General features: G+C 40.8%; 1 protein-coding gene across 6 annotated transcripts in view; it reads left to right on the top strand.

Annotated features, from left to right (window-relative positions):
- Positions 1–16,745, top strand: part of TRERF1 (transcriptional regulating factor 1) — a 76,597-nt gene that overhangs the window by 11,942 nt on the left and 47,910 nt on the right. Inside the window, exon 1 of one of the 6 annotated variants that reach the window (XM_015621958.2) lies at positions 15,304–15,402. The exons of the other annotated variants lie outside the window; for them this stretch is intronic. The gene's annotated coding sequence lies outside the window, so the exon portion shown is untranslated. Of the gene's footprint in view, positions 1–15,303; positions 15,403–16,745 lie in introns of those variants that run through there. 6 annotated transcript variants of the gene reach the window in all.

Below are 16,745 nucleotides of genomic sequence, written 5' to 3'. Positions count from 1 at the left end.
TGCAGTTTAGGTTTGTATGAACATAATTACAGCTTTGAATTCTTTCTTTTAAATATTGCATGTATGTGGGGGAGTAGTTGTTTTGTTTTTGCTAAGTAGCATTTTTCCAGACAATTGCATTCATACCACTTGTGTTCTTTTTTAAAGGTTAAATTTAATATTGATAGGGTTTTTTGGTCTAGTTTTTATATGAGATTAAGTACCAGACAGTTGCATGTTTACAATCAGCTAATAGTCAAAAGGTACAGTCTCACAAAGACTTGGCTAAAACTAAATGAATAGCTCTCAGTTTCCTGTGGGTGTGGGGTTGAGTGTGTGTGCACTGCTTACCAATAAGGAATTGAGCAGCTTTCTTCTGAGATAGCTATGCTGCCAACTTTTATACCACTGAAGTAATTTTGTTAAACAGGAGGAAGAAAAGAAGTTCATAAATTGTCAAAAGGAATTTGACTACAAAGTGTGCCAGCAGGGTTGGGTCTGTTTTTCCTCCTCCATTTTATCAGGAGGAAAGTTGGCTCGTTGCTTTTGTACTTTATTGGCCTTTTGCTTTCAAATGGTGAGCCTCAACAGTATACTGCTTTCATTATCTATTTCAACAGTTGCCTGTGAGTGTAGTATTTGAACACACCTTGTGGAGATTAAAACGGTCAAGACTTAATTCCTTAGAGATGTTGTACATGGCCTTAATTTGGGCATTTCACTGAAGTGACTCAAGTAATCGCCTTAGGGGCAGCGTGGAAGGGCTGTGGGGATTTGAATGAGGGTACCCTCCCACCAAAGCCATCTTCTGCTGGTCAAGGAATGCTCTGTTTGGTCTGTCTGTTACAGGCTCAGATGAATTTTACCTCTAATATATACTAGTGTTGTCACTTTGATCCTGTGTATTGCTAGGTGCTATTCTAATGATGGCATCCTGTTTCTTCTACAAAGGAGCAGTGTGCACTCTCTGGCCCTCACCCTAGTCTGTGCTGTTAAAAGACAGGGAAACAAGCAGGCCTGACTGTGTCCCACTTAAACTTCCTCTGAATTTGAGTAGACAACTCAGAAGATCAAATTATCTCTGTCCTTTTTCTCTCTGATTTCTTCTCCTTACTTGCAGCTTAAAATATCATCCCCTTTAGTAGCCTTAAGGAGGTAGATGATGAAGTCTTCATTAGAAGTATTCTCTGAAGTTGAATTAGTTATACCATCAATCTCACTAACAAAGCTCAGTGGAAGTAGAGCTTTTTGACACCATGCCAGGAGGATATCCAACAAGTTTTTACTGATTGAAAAACATGCTTGGGATATACCTTGCTGTGTAACTTTTTCCTTTTATGATCTTTTGGATGGCCCATGCTGCCTAGAAAACTTGGCATTTCTACCAAGAGAGGTTGTTGGAGAACTCTCCAGGGACGTCTGCAATATCTCTAGCAATTGTTAAATGTGTGCTCCATGTGTCACTGACTCAGGGAGCAGCTGTTGTTCCTCAGCTCTGGTTTGAGGGTCAGAGCCAGATGAGGGTGTCTTCTTGCTTCTCCAGTTTTCAGAGGTGGTGTGAGGGAATGAAAGGAATAAGACAGCATGCTCTGAATAACCCTGATAAAGAGTGAGCCTTGAAATGATTTGTAGCTCTGATTACTTAACATGCAAAAAGAGGTGAAAACTCTTGTTTTATGTAGACTTCAGCAGGATCAGTGGTCAAGGGTCATCTGTAGGAAGATCTGAAGTTCTGACGTTGGTTTCTGGTGGGACTTGGTATTATTACATGAGGTTTGAGTGAAAGTAGCAATGGCCACTGTTCGGCAAAAACAGGTGACAGTGGTTAATACAAGCTATTCTCTTACATTATTAGAATGTTTTTATTAAAACAAGACAGATAACTGTGTGACCAGGTGCTGATGGATTCTGGTGCAAGAATCAAAGCAAGGAATACTTTTCAGGCACTAGTGCGTCACATGCAGTTTGGAGATCCTGTGCTGTCTCTCATGCAAGACAAGTTCACATTTGCATAGGCTGCCTTTTTTTCATGCATGGCTTTGGTTTTCACTACTGATTAAATTTTAAATTATTTCCTTACATTTTTAGCTGTTGATGTAATATTACAGTGTTAGTCCTTTTCTGATTGCTTGTCCTCTCTCATATATGTGTATATTTTCTCCTTATTAAAGAAGAAAAACAAATTAATAAGCTAATTAAAAATGAAATTAATAAATAAAACAAAATAAATAATAAATAAATAAAATACATTAATTTAATTCTAGCATAGCGCCTGAAGAACTGTTGAAGGTGAGAGACAGGCCTTCTATTTTATGTTCTTCCTGTTTAAAACAAATTGAGACTTACATGATATTTACTAGCAGTCTCTTGCTGATCCAGGGAAATAATTTTTAAAGACCAGGTCCTGAGAGTATTCTTTTCATTTGGAAGGGGTTAACATGAGCTTTTTTTGTTCAGGTTGTGTGTCTGGGACAAAGAAAGACAACCATACAGATTGCTGTAGGTGGGAATATGGTTTGTATAAATAGTTTTCCTAGCAGGTGATGAACTTTTTCCTTAATCATTTAATTACTTAATTTCAGGAAAACTTTGGGGGAAGAAAATGTCTGGGAAGCTCTGGTAGACACCTATATAGGTGTGGCAATAGAAAAAGAAAGGGACCATGACATCTGAAGTTGGATGCAGGGCAGGAAGCACTGGAGCAAGGGTTGGCCAGGAATGCTGAAATACAGATTTTGGGGAGGCAGGACATGAGGACTGCTGCTGGTTAGCCCAACAGCAAGTCACTTCAGCCTCAGAGTTTCCACCTGTGTGAGACAGTGTATAATACAAGCCTCAGAAGTACTGTGAAAGTACTAAATTAATGCTTTCAGTGGAAGATCACAGGATGCTTTGAATAAAGCTTTACAAAAGTGCACAGTGTTCTTACACACAAACTATTTGGTATTAATAGTATCTTTTAAATGACAGGGAAAATGAAATGTGCCAGATTTGTGAAGCAGGAGAAATGTTTGCTCATTATTTTGGAAGAGATAGAAAGTGCAGATGGAGAAGGGAGGATTGAAACCTAGGTTTGGAGTAAAAAGTCCTATGGGCTGTCATCCCACAAGGGATGTGGTTTGGAAATCCTTCATTTTGTTACCTTGTGTCTGTCAATTGGCTTTGTAGGTGGCTGAGCATATTTCTGAGCAGGCTGAGAGGGAAGAGGGTGTTCACTGGTGCAGAGTAATGCAGGGCAGAGGAAGCTGCTGCACAAACTCTTTATTTGAAGATGTGGCAGACCAGGAACTGCTGTAGTCCTTTGCTTAAATAGGAAGTACATGCAGCCACAAAAGACAAGTGACTGGCTGGAGACTATAGTAGAAATATGAAGTTGCAAGAAGTAGTCTTTCAGCCTGCTTTGATGTTTGGATAATACTTCAAAAGCTGAAAAAAAGGCCAGTCAATGTTCAACCTGCCTGCAGAATAACAATTGGCAGCATTTTGCTTCACAGTGATTGCTTCCATCGAATCACTTTGAATGTTTTGGGTTGGACCTTAGCAATGTTCCAACCCCTCTGCCATGAGGGACACCTTCCACTAGACCAGGTTGCTCAAACCTCCATCCAGCCTGGCCTTGAACACTTCCAGGGATGGGGCATCCACAGCTTTTCTGGACAGCCTGTGCCAGTGCCTCACCACCCTCACAGGAGAGAGTTTCTTCCAGAAGTAGATGAGCGATCTTCACTGAGATGAAGGGACTCTTCATAGTGGGAGGATCGCTGTAGCCCTGTCCTCAGCTTCAGAGTGTCTCTCTCCTGCCCATGCTCCAGTTCTCCTCTGTCACAGGCTTGATGTGGGCTTACAAAAATGGTTTGGTTGAAACCAGCTCACAGAGAATGGGGAAGATTCCCATTGCCTCAGACAGCTGGAGCTTCTTGTTGTATTTCAGTTGTTAACAGTGAGGTGTGACCTTTCTGTGAGCAGGTGAGAAGTGAAAGTTCTGCCTCTCCCTTGCTTGGATATTAGCATGCTCAGAAATGAGGAAATAGCTTTATCTTTGTGACAGAGGCCAAAACACTAAAGAAAACCCCAAACCCACGTATTCAGAGAAGTGAGTCCTCAGCTTTATTATTTAGGAACAACTACGTGATGGTCAGGGTATGTTCTCCTGATGGACAAGTTGGCCATCCTTTGTTAGGTATGGCAAATGAAACATTTCATTTTTAAATGAGCTGTGGTAGTTATGTTCTAATATCCTAGGGGAAGGCTTTGTGGCTATTAGGCTGGTAATTAATTCTGGTAATTAATTCTGCTGTTGGGCTAGGGTCAACAAAGGGTTGCACAGGTTTTATTTAGGCAATACTAACCTGAAGAGTTGTGTTGAAATTTCTTTGACCTTTGTTAAAAAGTTAAAGCCCTATTAAAGTTTAGCCTGGGAGAACACCTTCAGGTCTACATTCTATTCCTGTTCTCAGAATAAATCCATATGGGAAAACCAGCACTGAGCACTTGGATCTGGCATCTAGACCTTTCTTGTAAAGGGAATCCTCTCATAAAAATTGTAACATCAGCTGATCTCACCACCTCTGACTGCTGTGACGATGGGTTCAGATTCTTCTGTCCCTGCTCCCCTTCATGCTATTTTTCCAGCACACCATTGCAATGCTGGTGCCATTTGTCTAAAAGATAAAGCACTCTTACTCTAAAAAAGCGAAAGTAATGCAACTGAATTGCTACTTTTCTCTATAAATATTACTGCTATTTAATAATGATAAGAATTCTCTTTTTTGGGCTGAAAGCAGAAGCAGCACTATGTTCTGACTCAAGCTCAACCACAGGGTTGGTTTTTTTTAATAGTCATTAAATGCCTTATTGTATTTAAAAAACCAAAACAAACATTTTTGTTTTGGAAGAATGAGTATCTGATATGACAGCACAGAGCAAAAGTTTATTATGCATATACAGTTGAAATAAGTTAACTTGTTTAAACTGTATTGTAGAAGCAGTGCTTCAGCATTTGAAAAAGTTTCATGACTTCATATAACCATATCAACATGTTTCCATAGTTAATTTCCAGCCTACAATTGTATTATCCCTTGTCTAATGGAACATCATAATGTTAAGTAAACTAATAACCCTAATGTTAATGTTGCTGATGCTTTATTAGATATTACATAAAGCAAAAAAAACCACCAACCAAACACCAAAACTACAACAGAACAGCAAACTGCAATCCTGTACTGACTTAACCAAGATACGTTTTAACTTGTTAAGTTTTTCTGTAGGGGGGGAGTGGAGGTCACATCTAAAAATTCTGTATCCAATTCTCAAAATGGACCAGCACACAACAATATGCTGAACTGTTGGGTATTGTTGCTTGGGAGGACATCAGATATGTACCCAGTGCTGTTCACTGGTTTTCTGCAGAGATGAATAGACTTTATGCTGGGACTTCATCACATTTATGTATGTCCACATATATGTAGCAAATAGTGAATTAATGTAGGGAGTATGAACCAATGACGAGGCAATGTGATTATTTGGAAAGGGAAGGGGGAAGTAACAGCATTTAGCTGGTAGAACTGAGGTAGTTACATTTCAGTCACTGGTAATTGTACTGAACAAAGCTATTTCTTCTTAAATTTTAAAATGCCACCAAAAATGAGGGATCTGGCAAGTATATCCTCTGTCACACAGGGAGTTAATTTCCTTTTGGTGTGGGCTTATTTGAGTAGGCTGAATGTTAGCACAGGCCAGTCCAAGTCTGTACGTTACGCAGAGGGCAGGGCTCACTACGTTCAGGAGAGTTTACATTGGAAGGGAGCTGGGGTGATGGGCAGAAGCTAACAAAGCACAGAGGCCTTGCTGAAAGAGTGGGTATGGTTTTTGGATGCAAAATTCGAGCATATATTCTAGGAGCACAGAATGTTTTACCAGTGTGTGATGGCACAGGATCATTACTGGAATACAGAGTCCGATTCTTACGTGCCTGCGGAAAGCTGAGAGATTGATTACAGTTGGAAAACCTGTTCTACTGTTAGACTTTTCTAAAGAAAAGGCTTTGCATGCTTGCTTCAAGTGAAGTGGATGAGTTGTATTTTGCAAATATCTATAGAGGAAAAAGCACAAAACTCTTTAGTTTAGTGGGAGGAGGTGTAATGAGATTGAATAGCTGAAAGTTGAAACCAGATGAATCTGGGCTACTTGTAACACACAAATTATTAAACAGAATAAATTATTCGCTAAAACAGCTCCCATTGGACATGATGCATTCCTAATCAATTGCCTGGGAATTAGACTACATGTTTTTAGCAAGGGAGAGTATTGCTGTGTGTATGTTTATAGCAAGCCATATACCTGCATGTAGGTTTGTGGCACACCTTGGGTGGAAGGTCAGACTGGTGATTGCAGTGGTCTGTTCTGTTTTCCACATCTGTGGGAGGTGGGTGGAGACCACCTGATGCTGTGAAATGCTATACCAGCTCAATCTCCTGAGTATCTTCTCTAGGAGGCTGGTAAGATTTTCTTGGTTGTTTCTTTTCTCTCTTTGGCAAATCTGCTGGGTTTGATTCGTGACTCGGAAGGGAGAAAACAGAATTTAAGTCCTTCCCACCCATCCATGTGGAGAGTGGCTTCTGTAGCTGGATTACAGGGAGTCCTGAGGGGCTTTGGGGTTTTTTATTTAATAGTTAAGGATGTGGGGATTTTTTTTGTTCCTTTGAGGAGGATTAAAGGAGTCAGACAAGTCAAGTTTTACATGGGTGCAGGCATCCTGCTGGAGAAATGAATGGGACAAGCAGAATAGAGAGGAAAATGAACTTATGATCAAGGGTTTTATTCAATTTTTGTTTGATCTTATGGGAAATAGGGGAATTTGCCATGGAAAAAGAAAAGCTAATGCACTGGGGAGTTTCCATCATTAGGTTGGTTTTCCAGATTCACTCCATATCAGTAACAACGGATTATTTTTCTTTTCCTGGCGACTCTTCGATCATCCATATAAAATAAAATCTGTGTTACTCTAATTTCAAATAGAGAAGGGGTTTCCATCTCTGTGTCAAACTGCTGGCACACTTTTTACAGTGTGTTGCCATGTGTTCCATAGGGGAGAGGGAGATCAGCACTAGTTGAGTTGCCTGCCTGCCTCTGGATATACCTCTTTGGGTTGGAGAAGGGGACACAAGGTAGAGCTGTGCAACACTGCAGCACCTGGGCAGCGGACCCAAGATGGCAATTCCATCCATATTATTCATAGGGGTGAAAATAAAATTAATGTATGCAATTTAAATGCAAAGGAATTGCACTTCTTGTCCCCATAGCAGTATGTGTAGAAGTTTTTATCTGTAGATATAGAATATATTAATATATCCTGTATTGTGTTGATGGGGAAGCCTTTGGAGGGGAATAAAGTTTTGTGTTTAAATGAGAATCCAGTGTTTTCATAGCATTTGTGATGTTACAGCAGAGCTGTTTCACTGAATATGGGAAGCTCCCTGAGGATGGCGGAGAAAATACCACTGCCTTCACTTCTGACACATATAATGTGTGAATTATTTATGGTACTTCACTGCAAATGGAGTGTTCTGTAGTATATTTGTAAATAATGAATTCTTTATGACAGGACATCTGTATCTTTGGATCCTGTGTCATGAAACTAGTTTTCTAAATACACTTTATGATGTCTACCCCTTTACCCAGGCTGTCCTGTAATAAAATATTTTTGTCTTCCTGCTATATGTTATCTATTCTGACTTTTAAATGATACGTGGATAGATATATATGTAGAAGTTTTTACTGTTTCTTGTGAGTTGATAGGGTGTTACGTTCACTTTATAGTTAGCACGTACCTTTGTAAGTAAACAGTCTGATTTTTGTGTTCTGTAAAATGAAGTTAGTGAAAGTTGTGGACCTCATAAATTAAGTTTACCTCTTCTAACTTTCTTGAAGAGAATGTATTTTGTAAGACAGTACTTTTTTAAAAAAATATATATTTATTTATATATTTAAATATTTAAAAATACTTTTTTAAAAAAATAATTTTTTTTTAATTAATAAGAACTATTGATGCCTTTAGTTTGTGGGGGTAATGAAAATGCTAAGTGCAGTGTACAGTTCAGAATGGTGAAACAAGAAGTGTGGGATGAATGCCTATTTGGCCCAGTATGTGACTTGGGGGATAACATTTTCCCTTGCTTTTCTGTGCTGCCACACTGGGGGAGTTGAGATTCATCACCAGTGGGTGGCTGAAGGGGTTGGCATTGCCTTGTGCAGCTCTCAGGTGAGCCAAGGCAGTAAAAAGGTCCCACTTGGAAAAACAATTTTCCACATGGGAAAGGCCAGATTGTCAGCAGCCCACTTGAGTAACGTGGTTTTCTGTGTGGTGCACAGTTGGATCAGGCTGTCTCAGTGAAGGGGCAGCTGCCTGGAGTCAAGGCTGGGGCCTCTGCAGGACAGATGTGCAGCAGATCCCTGGGCCATGTGGGAGGATGGCTGTGCATGGTCAGCATGTAAATGTGACCATGATTTCAAATGGAACAGCTCCATTACCATCTTACCCACATCTGCTGAGCCAGTATGATTTGTTGGTTACAGTGCCACATGGATGTAAAATGTGCCAAGAGGGAAAAATGCGTTCATTTTGGGATGTTAAAAAAAAATAAATAAAGGAATACTGTATTTTCAGCTTCCAAAAAAGTCTTCCATTAAATTACCTTCTGCATACCCTCCCTTGGTGCAAGCCTGGTCCCCTGCTGTCCTCTCCTCATCCCCCCATCACTTCTCTTCCCTTTCTTCTCTCTGCCCCGTAATCACTCTTGGGAGCTCAGTACCAGGGACGTAAGTTTTCCAGCTAATGTACTGTTGTAAACCTTTTGAATTCCCTCAAAACCAGAAGTTGAGGCCGGGTGCCTGCCTGGCCCTGTGCACTGCTGCAGTTGCTTAGCAGCCAGCGGGAGGCACAGGGGAGGAGCAGCTCGGCCCTCCCTGCATCATCTGCGGGGATGAGACAGGAGAACACAGTTACTACTGGGGAGTTGTTACTCTGTTAACATCTTGCTTTCTGCCTCTCCTGCATGCTCATCCTCACCTGCCTCTCCTGAGGAGGCAGGTTCTCTTCCCGAGAAGCTCAGGAGCTTCTCACCAGCTGGGAAATGGAGGCTCCTGCATTGAAGCAACCCTTGCTTCTTGCAAGGCTCACTCAGAAAGCGGCAGCAAAACCATCCCAGGTGACTGACTGTGAGGCCTTGGTCCAGAGCACTGTGAACGTACTGCATGGATGTTTTACCTCTTGAAAGAGTGGCCTTGGTTAGGTGCTTCAGCTCACAAGGTCATGATTTTGCACACTAACCTCTTAAGTTTTCCATTTTCAGTTGTAGGTTACTCATCACTTCTCATCACTTTTCCTTGCAGGCTCTGACAGAGTAGTTCTGCTCAGTGTTCCTGTGTTACCTTGGAAAAATCTCCAGCTTTCAGCAAAAAGTTGTGGCCTCTTCTGTCACCAGGAGTGATAGAAAAGGACATCACACCCTGCCTTGGCCACACTGCTGCAAGGTGGTCAAGGTCTTGGATAGAGGATAGTCTGTGACTGGAGAGGCTGAGGTGTGCTGGACTACTCTAAGGTTGCCTCAGGGGAAAAAACACCCTCAGGGAAAAAAAACACAGCAGGTGGCCAGAAATGATGGTGCCTGTTTAACTGCCATGGCAGTTTTGTTACTTCAGGGCTGAAGGCATGGGTCTTTGAAAAAGTATGGGTACCAAGATATCATTTGTAGAACTTACGCTTTCTTCCAGGGGGTGTTCTGTAAACCTGACCAGAGAAGAAAGGAGTATCTCACCCTGGTTGTAAATGTCAGGGTAATGTACTGTTCTGGAGCAGAGGCTGTCTCAAAGCTGTGAAGTGCCCACTGCACTGGGATCTTTCCTGACTTGTTTCTTCTTTAAGAACATTTATTTCTGATGGGCACCTCAGATTTCAGAGATGTGAATGATGCAAACAGAGTGGCTGTTGGCTGTAACAGTCACACATGAGCCAGTTTGGTGTGTCATACTTTTCATTTTAATGCAGATTCCTAGATAGCCACAAAACTAGAGTTGGAGGAATAAGCGCATGACTTATAAGAAGAAATATAGTAGTGCTTGGATTTTCTTTTTATAAGGCTAATTGTGTTAATTTGCTTGAGACATAATTATCTCAATGGGATTGATTTGTTTAATTAACTTGGGATGCCTGCAGGTGAAATAGTGAGTATAAATAGAAGGACAGTGGGGAATGCATCACTAATGTTTGTATTGCAGAAGGATTGACTCATATGTAAATGAAGTGCTGCAAGCCTGCCAGGCTAACCTAGTTCTGGGGTGGTTTCTAGATAGAAAAAAAAAAAATAAAAAATCTCATGTTGTCATGCGTAACACAGGGCTTGTACACTCAGGAATAGGTTGGTGAGGAGTGCACGCTGTAGTACTGAGGACAAACATACCTTGCTCCTGTCGTAAATACCTTGCGTACGAGCACTTCCGTGAATGCTGCCAAGGGATGATATCTGAAGGATGTAGTTTGTGCCAGACCACTGTGATGGCACTGATGCACCCCAGTAGCTTCTTCAGTGTGCCAGTTGTATGTGGTGAGAAATCAGCACAGTTTCTTGTTCCAAGCATTGCAAGGGCCACTTCTGAACAGAGCATGTGAATACCCTGCATGTAGCGTTCCTGGGATGAAAGCCTTGTGGCAAAGCTTTATGTGTTCTTCTGCTCCCGGATTCCTGTGCCTTGCTGTGTGGACATACCACTCTGCAGAGGATTAGATGTCTTAATAGACCAGTTCTGCAGCCTGTGTGCGTGTCCTTGCCTGCTGTTTGCCAGAGCTGTATCCGACACTCGTAGCGTGTCCGTTGTTCTAAGGTAGGTGGTTGTGTTCAAGGCCTGAAAGGGAAATTCTGTGTCTTTTCTGTCAGTTTGGTCCTGTACTGTTAAAATCTTAATTCCTGCAAATAAAGAGGAAGGACACACTGGTGTTTCTGATCTTTTCCCTACCTAAGGTAGATTACTAGTTTTCATAAAATTCTAGTCTTTCTCTGAATCTTTTGGAGATCTTCATCGTAGCTTGTGGCAGAATATTGTGCAAATTGAATGTTGAATATAAACAGAATAAAACTAGATCAACAGAGCACTGCCACAGAACCAAACCAACTAAACAAACACACATTTCCTTTGGCAGCTCTACATGTATTGCTGTTTAAAAAATTCCATTGCTTCTGCATGACAAGAGCGTATAGGAGTACTGTTGTCTTTACCACAGTTCCTTTTTTTTTTTACATCCTCAATACTTTTTCCATCTCCTATTTGTGTGGTTGCTTCAAGCTTCTCCATTTCCTTCTGTATAGAAATCTGTCTTTGTTCCAAATTATTCTTGTCCCCATTTTCTGAGGCTTTTACTACATCTGCTATCTCAAGAAGAGATCAGATGATAAGAGCTGAACACAGCACTCCGATGGAGAACACGCTTCTGATTTATGCTGTGGCACAACAGTCTTGTACGTCTTATCCTTTAGATTATCATGCGAATACTTTCATCTTGAAAATGAAAAAAAAAAAAATATTTCTAAGTTGTATCCTTGTATCTCTAGCAGTGTGTTTCCTTTATTTGCTGAACACTTGATTCAAATATTGAGTTACTCCAGAACCATTAAACCAAACAATCAGTTTCGAGTGCTTCACATTTTTCATTTAAATGCACTTTGCTTTTTATTGATCTGCAGTGGATTTAATTTGTCCCTTGGTCTGGCCTTGCATGGTTCATCTGGAATTCTTTCCAGTCTTCTCTGGTTTTGAACAACTGTAAATTTTGTCATCTGTGGGATTTTAGCTGTTCAGATTTTTGGCGGGGAGGGGAAAGAAGGTGTTGCCTTCCTGTTTTTCAGTCCGTTCAGGAGTATATCATACACTGCTATCCTGGTATAGAGCTGAGGGCATCCCTCCCTTGACCCTTTTTTTTTTTGAAAGCTGTTTGTTTTGTGCTCATACATTTTCTGTGTCTCTCTGCTGCTTTCAAATCTACATGCATGCTCTCCCTAATAAACCTCAATTTTCTTAGTAGGATAAAAGGATTTTTTCAAATACTCTTTCAAGTACAATTCCCAGCCTCTTTGAATCCATACGTAGGTTAACAAGCCAAAAGTACTCATTAACAGCAAAGAGAAAAGTATGGAAGTGTTTATCTGTTGGAGAAACTAGGCTTGAAAAATTCTATTTTGTCAGAATGTTAGAGCCGTGTGCACCAAATCTATAGCTCTTCAACCTTCAGGACACTCTTGCTCCAGCCTTTGTTTGCCTTATTTTTTGTTATATCCTACATCTTTGTGTAGGCTCATTTTGTTTTGAATGCAGAGAACTCTTTCTGTCTTGCTGTCACTTGAAATATTTTGTCCTGCTTTATTATTTTCTACCTGAAGGAAAACTGTGGTTGGGGTTTTTTGGGTGTTGGGGCAGGGAGAGTGCTGTTTTGATTTTCGTACCAGGTCCCTCCGCTTGTCCTCCCCTGCCTTGTTCTGAAAAGATTCCCATTCCATACAGGTCACTCAAAGCCAGGACATCTGTCTGTGTTTTAACTGTCTTAATAAAAATATTGGAGCCCTCAAGAAATGTCACACTTCTTCTATCTTGCTGCCAGCCCACAGTGTTGTTACTCTGCTGTCAAGGTAGAGACCTCCATCCTTGTGGCGTTTAACATAGATGCTTTTTTGTCCTGGCTTGCAAATGTGGGTTTCTGTCCTACATGTCACACAGGGTTTACCAGGCTTTTTACTAGAACTAAGTTTAACCAGTAATGCCAGTATATCTTCTTCAAGTTGATACCACAGAGGCAAGTGTTGGGGACCCTTTGTAACTCTCATCAGTGAGGATGGTTTCCTTCCCTTTGCCTGTTCTGTTTGGGTTAGGGTAAGATGGCAATATCTGAGGATGATTTGACATCTGTTGAAGGAAACATTACAAAGAAACTTTCCTAAAGTTTCTCTGAAGCTCGGGAGTTAAGGAATAACAACTCTTTTCCCCGGGACACAGTTTCTGACCCAGTTACGTAGATTCCACTTTCAGGGCTTTGTTGACATAAATGAGTTTTGGTTCTGCCTTAAAACCGCTGCAAGAAAAGGTCTTTGTGTAAGTTTCAGTTTATGTTTGGTTTTTTTAATCTATTACACCATTGAAGTATTAAATAACTTAATACTGCAAGAGCTTATTCTTTCCAGTCCATGGCATTCCCCTGAGGAAAAAGTAAATAAGCCTCCTCAGAGGCACTTTGAAAATGATGCTACACAGATGTGTAGCGATGCACACGCACATGTGTACACCCAAACAGCACCGTGAGCTCTAATGTGAAAGCCTGTGATGTCAGGGGTTGAGGTTGTGGAGGAGGCACAGTAAGCTGATCTGACTGGAAACTGTCTAATACTGAATTTCATTTCAGAAATCATGGAAGTATCATGCTTCTACCATGTTCCTAGTTATATGTTCAAAAATATTTTTCCACTGTGTGTTATTCCTAATTACTAATTACTTGCATGGAAAAGCTGCAGTGTGCTTTTCTACAAAATTGCAAGGAAGTTTCTTCCAAACTCTGCAGAACAGTGAAATGGAGCATTTGTAGGCATTTTGTTCCTGTCTATAACTTGAATCAGGAAAACATATCAATGTGATTGGTGCATTTAATGGCCTCTCAGGTTTCTTAAAGTTAGGTTCAGAAACTTGCACAATAGATTATAGTAGATTACTGTTGACTAGGTAAAGAAAACAGATTGTGAAAGACACGTCAGGCACTTCAGAGGAAGTTAAATTCAAATGGAAATAATTCTTTTTCTTGAGCTGGATATTTACAGGAATACAAGCTGAGAAGTGCAGCTGGGTGGAGGGTGCAGGTTGCATCTGTTGTAGGGACTGTTTGGGGTAAGGCAATACTGGTATGAAAAATAGCGAAGGGTCCTGGACATGGACTAAGGTGTATGTTGATTCAAATCCTGGGTTTATTTTTAAAATGTCCTCCAGGATGATGTTTTGAAACTCTGAAGAACCATCAGAGATGTAATGAAAACCAGAAAAGACATCAGGTAGAAAAAAAAAATAGTGGAGAAAAAGGACGGTTTGGAAGAGGTTCAAGGTTTTTGATACAGCAAAGGCTAGATGTTGCTGCTCTTGAAGTATGCCATGCAAAGCCCCAACTCTCTTTTCACTGCAGGAATGCCTTTCTTTTTTCTGTGGTATTTTAGAAAGCCACGTCTTCAAGTAAAATTGAATCTGACGTGCTTTTGTCTTTATATTGTTGACACTGAATTACTTGCTTATTGGATACATGCTTGTCATGCAGACCATCTAAGATGCCACTGTGAGGGTTGGTAACCTTGAAGGATATTTTTTATGTGGTTTTAACTGTAATACATTCTGAAACAAAAAATGCCTTTCTCCATATTACTTGATAAGATTTAAATATTTTTCCCCTGTTGCCCTCACTGGAGTGCAGAAAATAGGTTGACTGAAAGGCTGACTATCAAATTAAATTTGTTCATGTTTTAAATAACTTTTCACATTGCATCTCTAGAGATTTTTATCCTTGTATCTGCAGAAATGTCATTTGAAATTCTTCTTCCTCCAAGATTTTACCAGGGCAAAATTTCAAAAATGTATGCATTCATTTTCTCCACTTTCTTTCTTCCAGTTCTACACCAAGTTGTGCCTCTTCTCCTTTCTTTTGGGTGTCCTTTCCTAGTGCTACTCACCCAGATGAGTTTAAGCTTGGGATATACAGGCACACCTGCTTCCATGAGGCAACTCTAACACTCCTCTGCATGTGTATGGATTTCTGTTTGCAATAAACCAGCTTGTTTATGCCTACTGTGCAAAACATGGCTGGTGACTGGAGGAGCTTCTTAGCACTACATAATATTCTGTGTGAGGGGAGGTGGTTAGAGTTAGGAATAACTAGTCCATAAAGTAGGACGAAGATGTTTTTACAGGAAAACTTGCTCTATTTTGCATCTGTTTCTTTTGAGTGATAAGTCAGGGAAAAAAATAATGATTTCTTCTCTTAACTCTGTGAATTCCTGTAATCTTCAGAAAATATGTGAATAGAATTTACAAGATTATTGAAGATTATGCAATGGTCTTATATCTGTGAGCAGTTCAGGGAAAAAAGTCACTGCTACTTGTACTGTCACTTAAATATGATATGAGAGAGACACTTCCCTCCCCTGCTTCCTGCCTCCTTTTATGTTCTTTGCAATGTGAATATACTAACATCTATTTGAAAGTTATTTTTGTCACCTAGGCCTTCTCTTTCACATCTACCACAGAAGCAACGCTTGCATCTTGGCGGCATGTGTTTGTTTAATCCAAGGAAGAGGAAAACTTGTTCAGATGACCGCAAAAGCAGAAGCAATTGTTTGCCTCAGGACCATGGTGTGTATTTGTTTATCTCACCTTTAAGGTGTTTTGTAATCACTGTTTCCCAGATCCAAAAGATAATGTCCTAGGAGATAACAGCTAATAGATGCAAATACTGTGTGAATTATACTTACACCTACTTGCATCAGTCATGCTGTGTGACAACAAAGGACGAAAAAGAAAACAGATAGTGGTCCTTGTAATGCACTGTGTTGAGGGCTCTTGACTTGCCCTGAGACAAACAAACAAACAAACAAAATGGACGAATACAATAGAGTAGAAATTACTTTATTTTTTTTCCCCACTCTCAGCTCTTCACCGCGTCTGGTTCTGCATAGATGTGATGGAACTGTTGTTTTCGAGTGTTAAATAATATACATACTTATATAAGAACAAGCTCAATCCCTTTTTTGTGGGAGTGGTACCGTGCGTTAGGATTTTTTTTTCCAGACACGACAGCGGCTTTAAGGGCTGCTGAGATCCTCGTAAAATTTTCCCCTCACAATGCTGTCCAGTGGGAAGGGCTGGCTGCTCGGTGGCTTGTCCGTGGTGCACCTGGGGCTTTTGCAGCGTGCCACGGCGTTTGCTGCCGCGGTGGCCTGGCAGCACGCGCGGCGCTTTGGTACGTTCCGCGGCCGTTCTGATGGAGGTGCTTCTTGAGGTGGTTTGCTGTGGGTGGGCAGCTCTGTGTGTTCGGGGGCTTTCAGCTGGGTGGGTGGGTGGGTTTGGTGTGTTCCAGTGTTAAATACAATTCCAGAGGTGGCTCTCTTGTGGTTTATCTCTAGAATAGCAGGAAAGTATTAGATCTTTCATGTTTGCCTGGCACAGAGTTTTCCCTCCTCTGTGTTTTGTACCACTTGCATCTGCCTCATCACAGCCTGCTTTCCTGTAACCTTGTCTTCATTAACAACGTACTGTAGCTCCTCTACAAACGAGATGATGTCCCTAGTGCGCTGATAATGGGTAGCTGCAAAAAAGGCTTAACTGAACCTACTGCTGTTGCAGTTCATTTCAAAAGACAGAAGTATCAATAGTAGAATGTTCCAAGTTGTCCTAAGTTTATGCTTCTGATTGGACTAGCTAATTTCCTTGGACAACTGACTTGTCCTTGCTAGGGCAGCTCAGCACTGAATTTCAGTGCTCTGGTCACATTCTCTTCTAGAAACTTTTTCTTGTATTTTGTTTTTTTGTTTTGTTTTCTTCTTTCTTATACTGGCAGTAGAGGAAGCCTAGAGACATGAGCCAGCTGAGCCGTTGGTGGTATCAGTTGCATGGTTCTACCCACAGTTACCAGGTAGGGCATCTTTGGAGGGTGATAATGAAGGCATTTATCAGAAGACCCATTTAAATATAGTTTG

This window comes from Parus major, chromosome 3 (genome assembly GCF_001522545.3).
Source record: "Parus major isolate Abel chromosome 3, Parus_major1.1, whole genome shotgun sequence".
NCBI lineage: Eukaryota > Metazoa > Chordata > Aves > Passeriformes > Paridae > Parus > Parus major.
The sequence above is the reverse complement of the archived record's forward strand: the minus strand, read 5'-3'. Positions and strand labels throughout refer to the sequence as shown.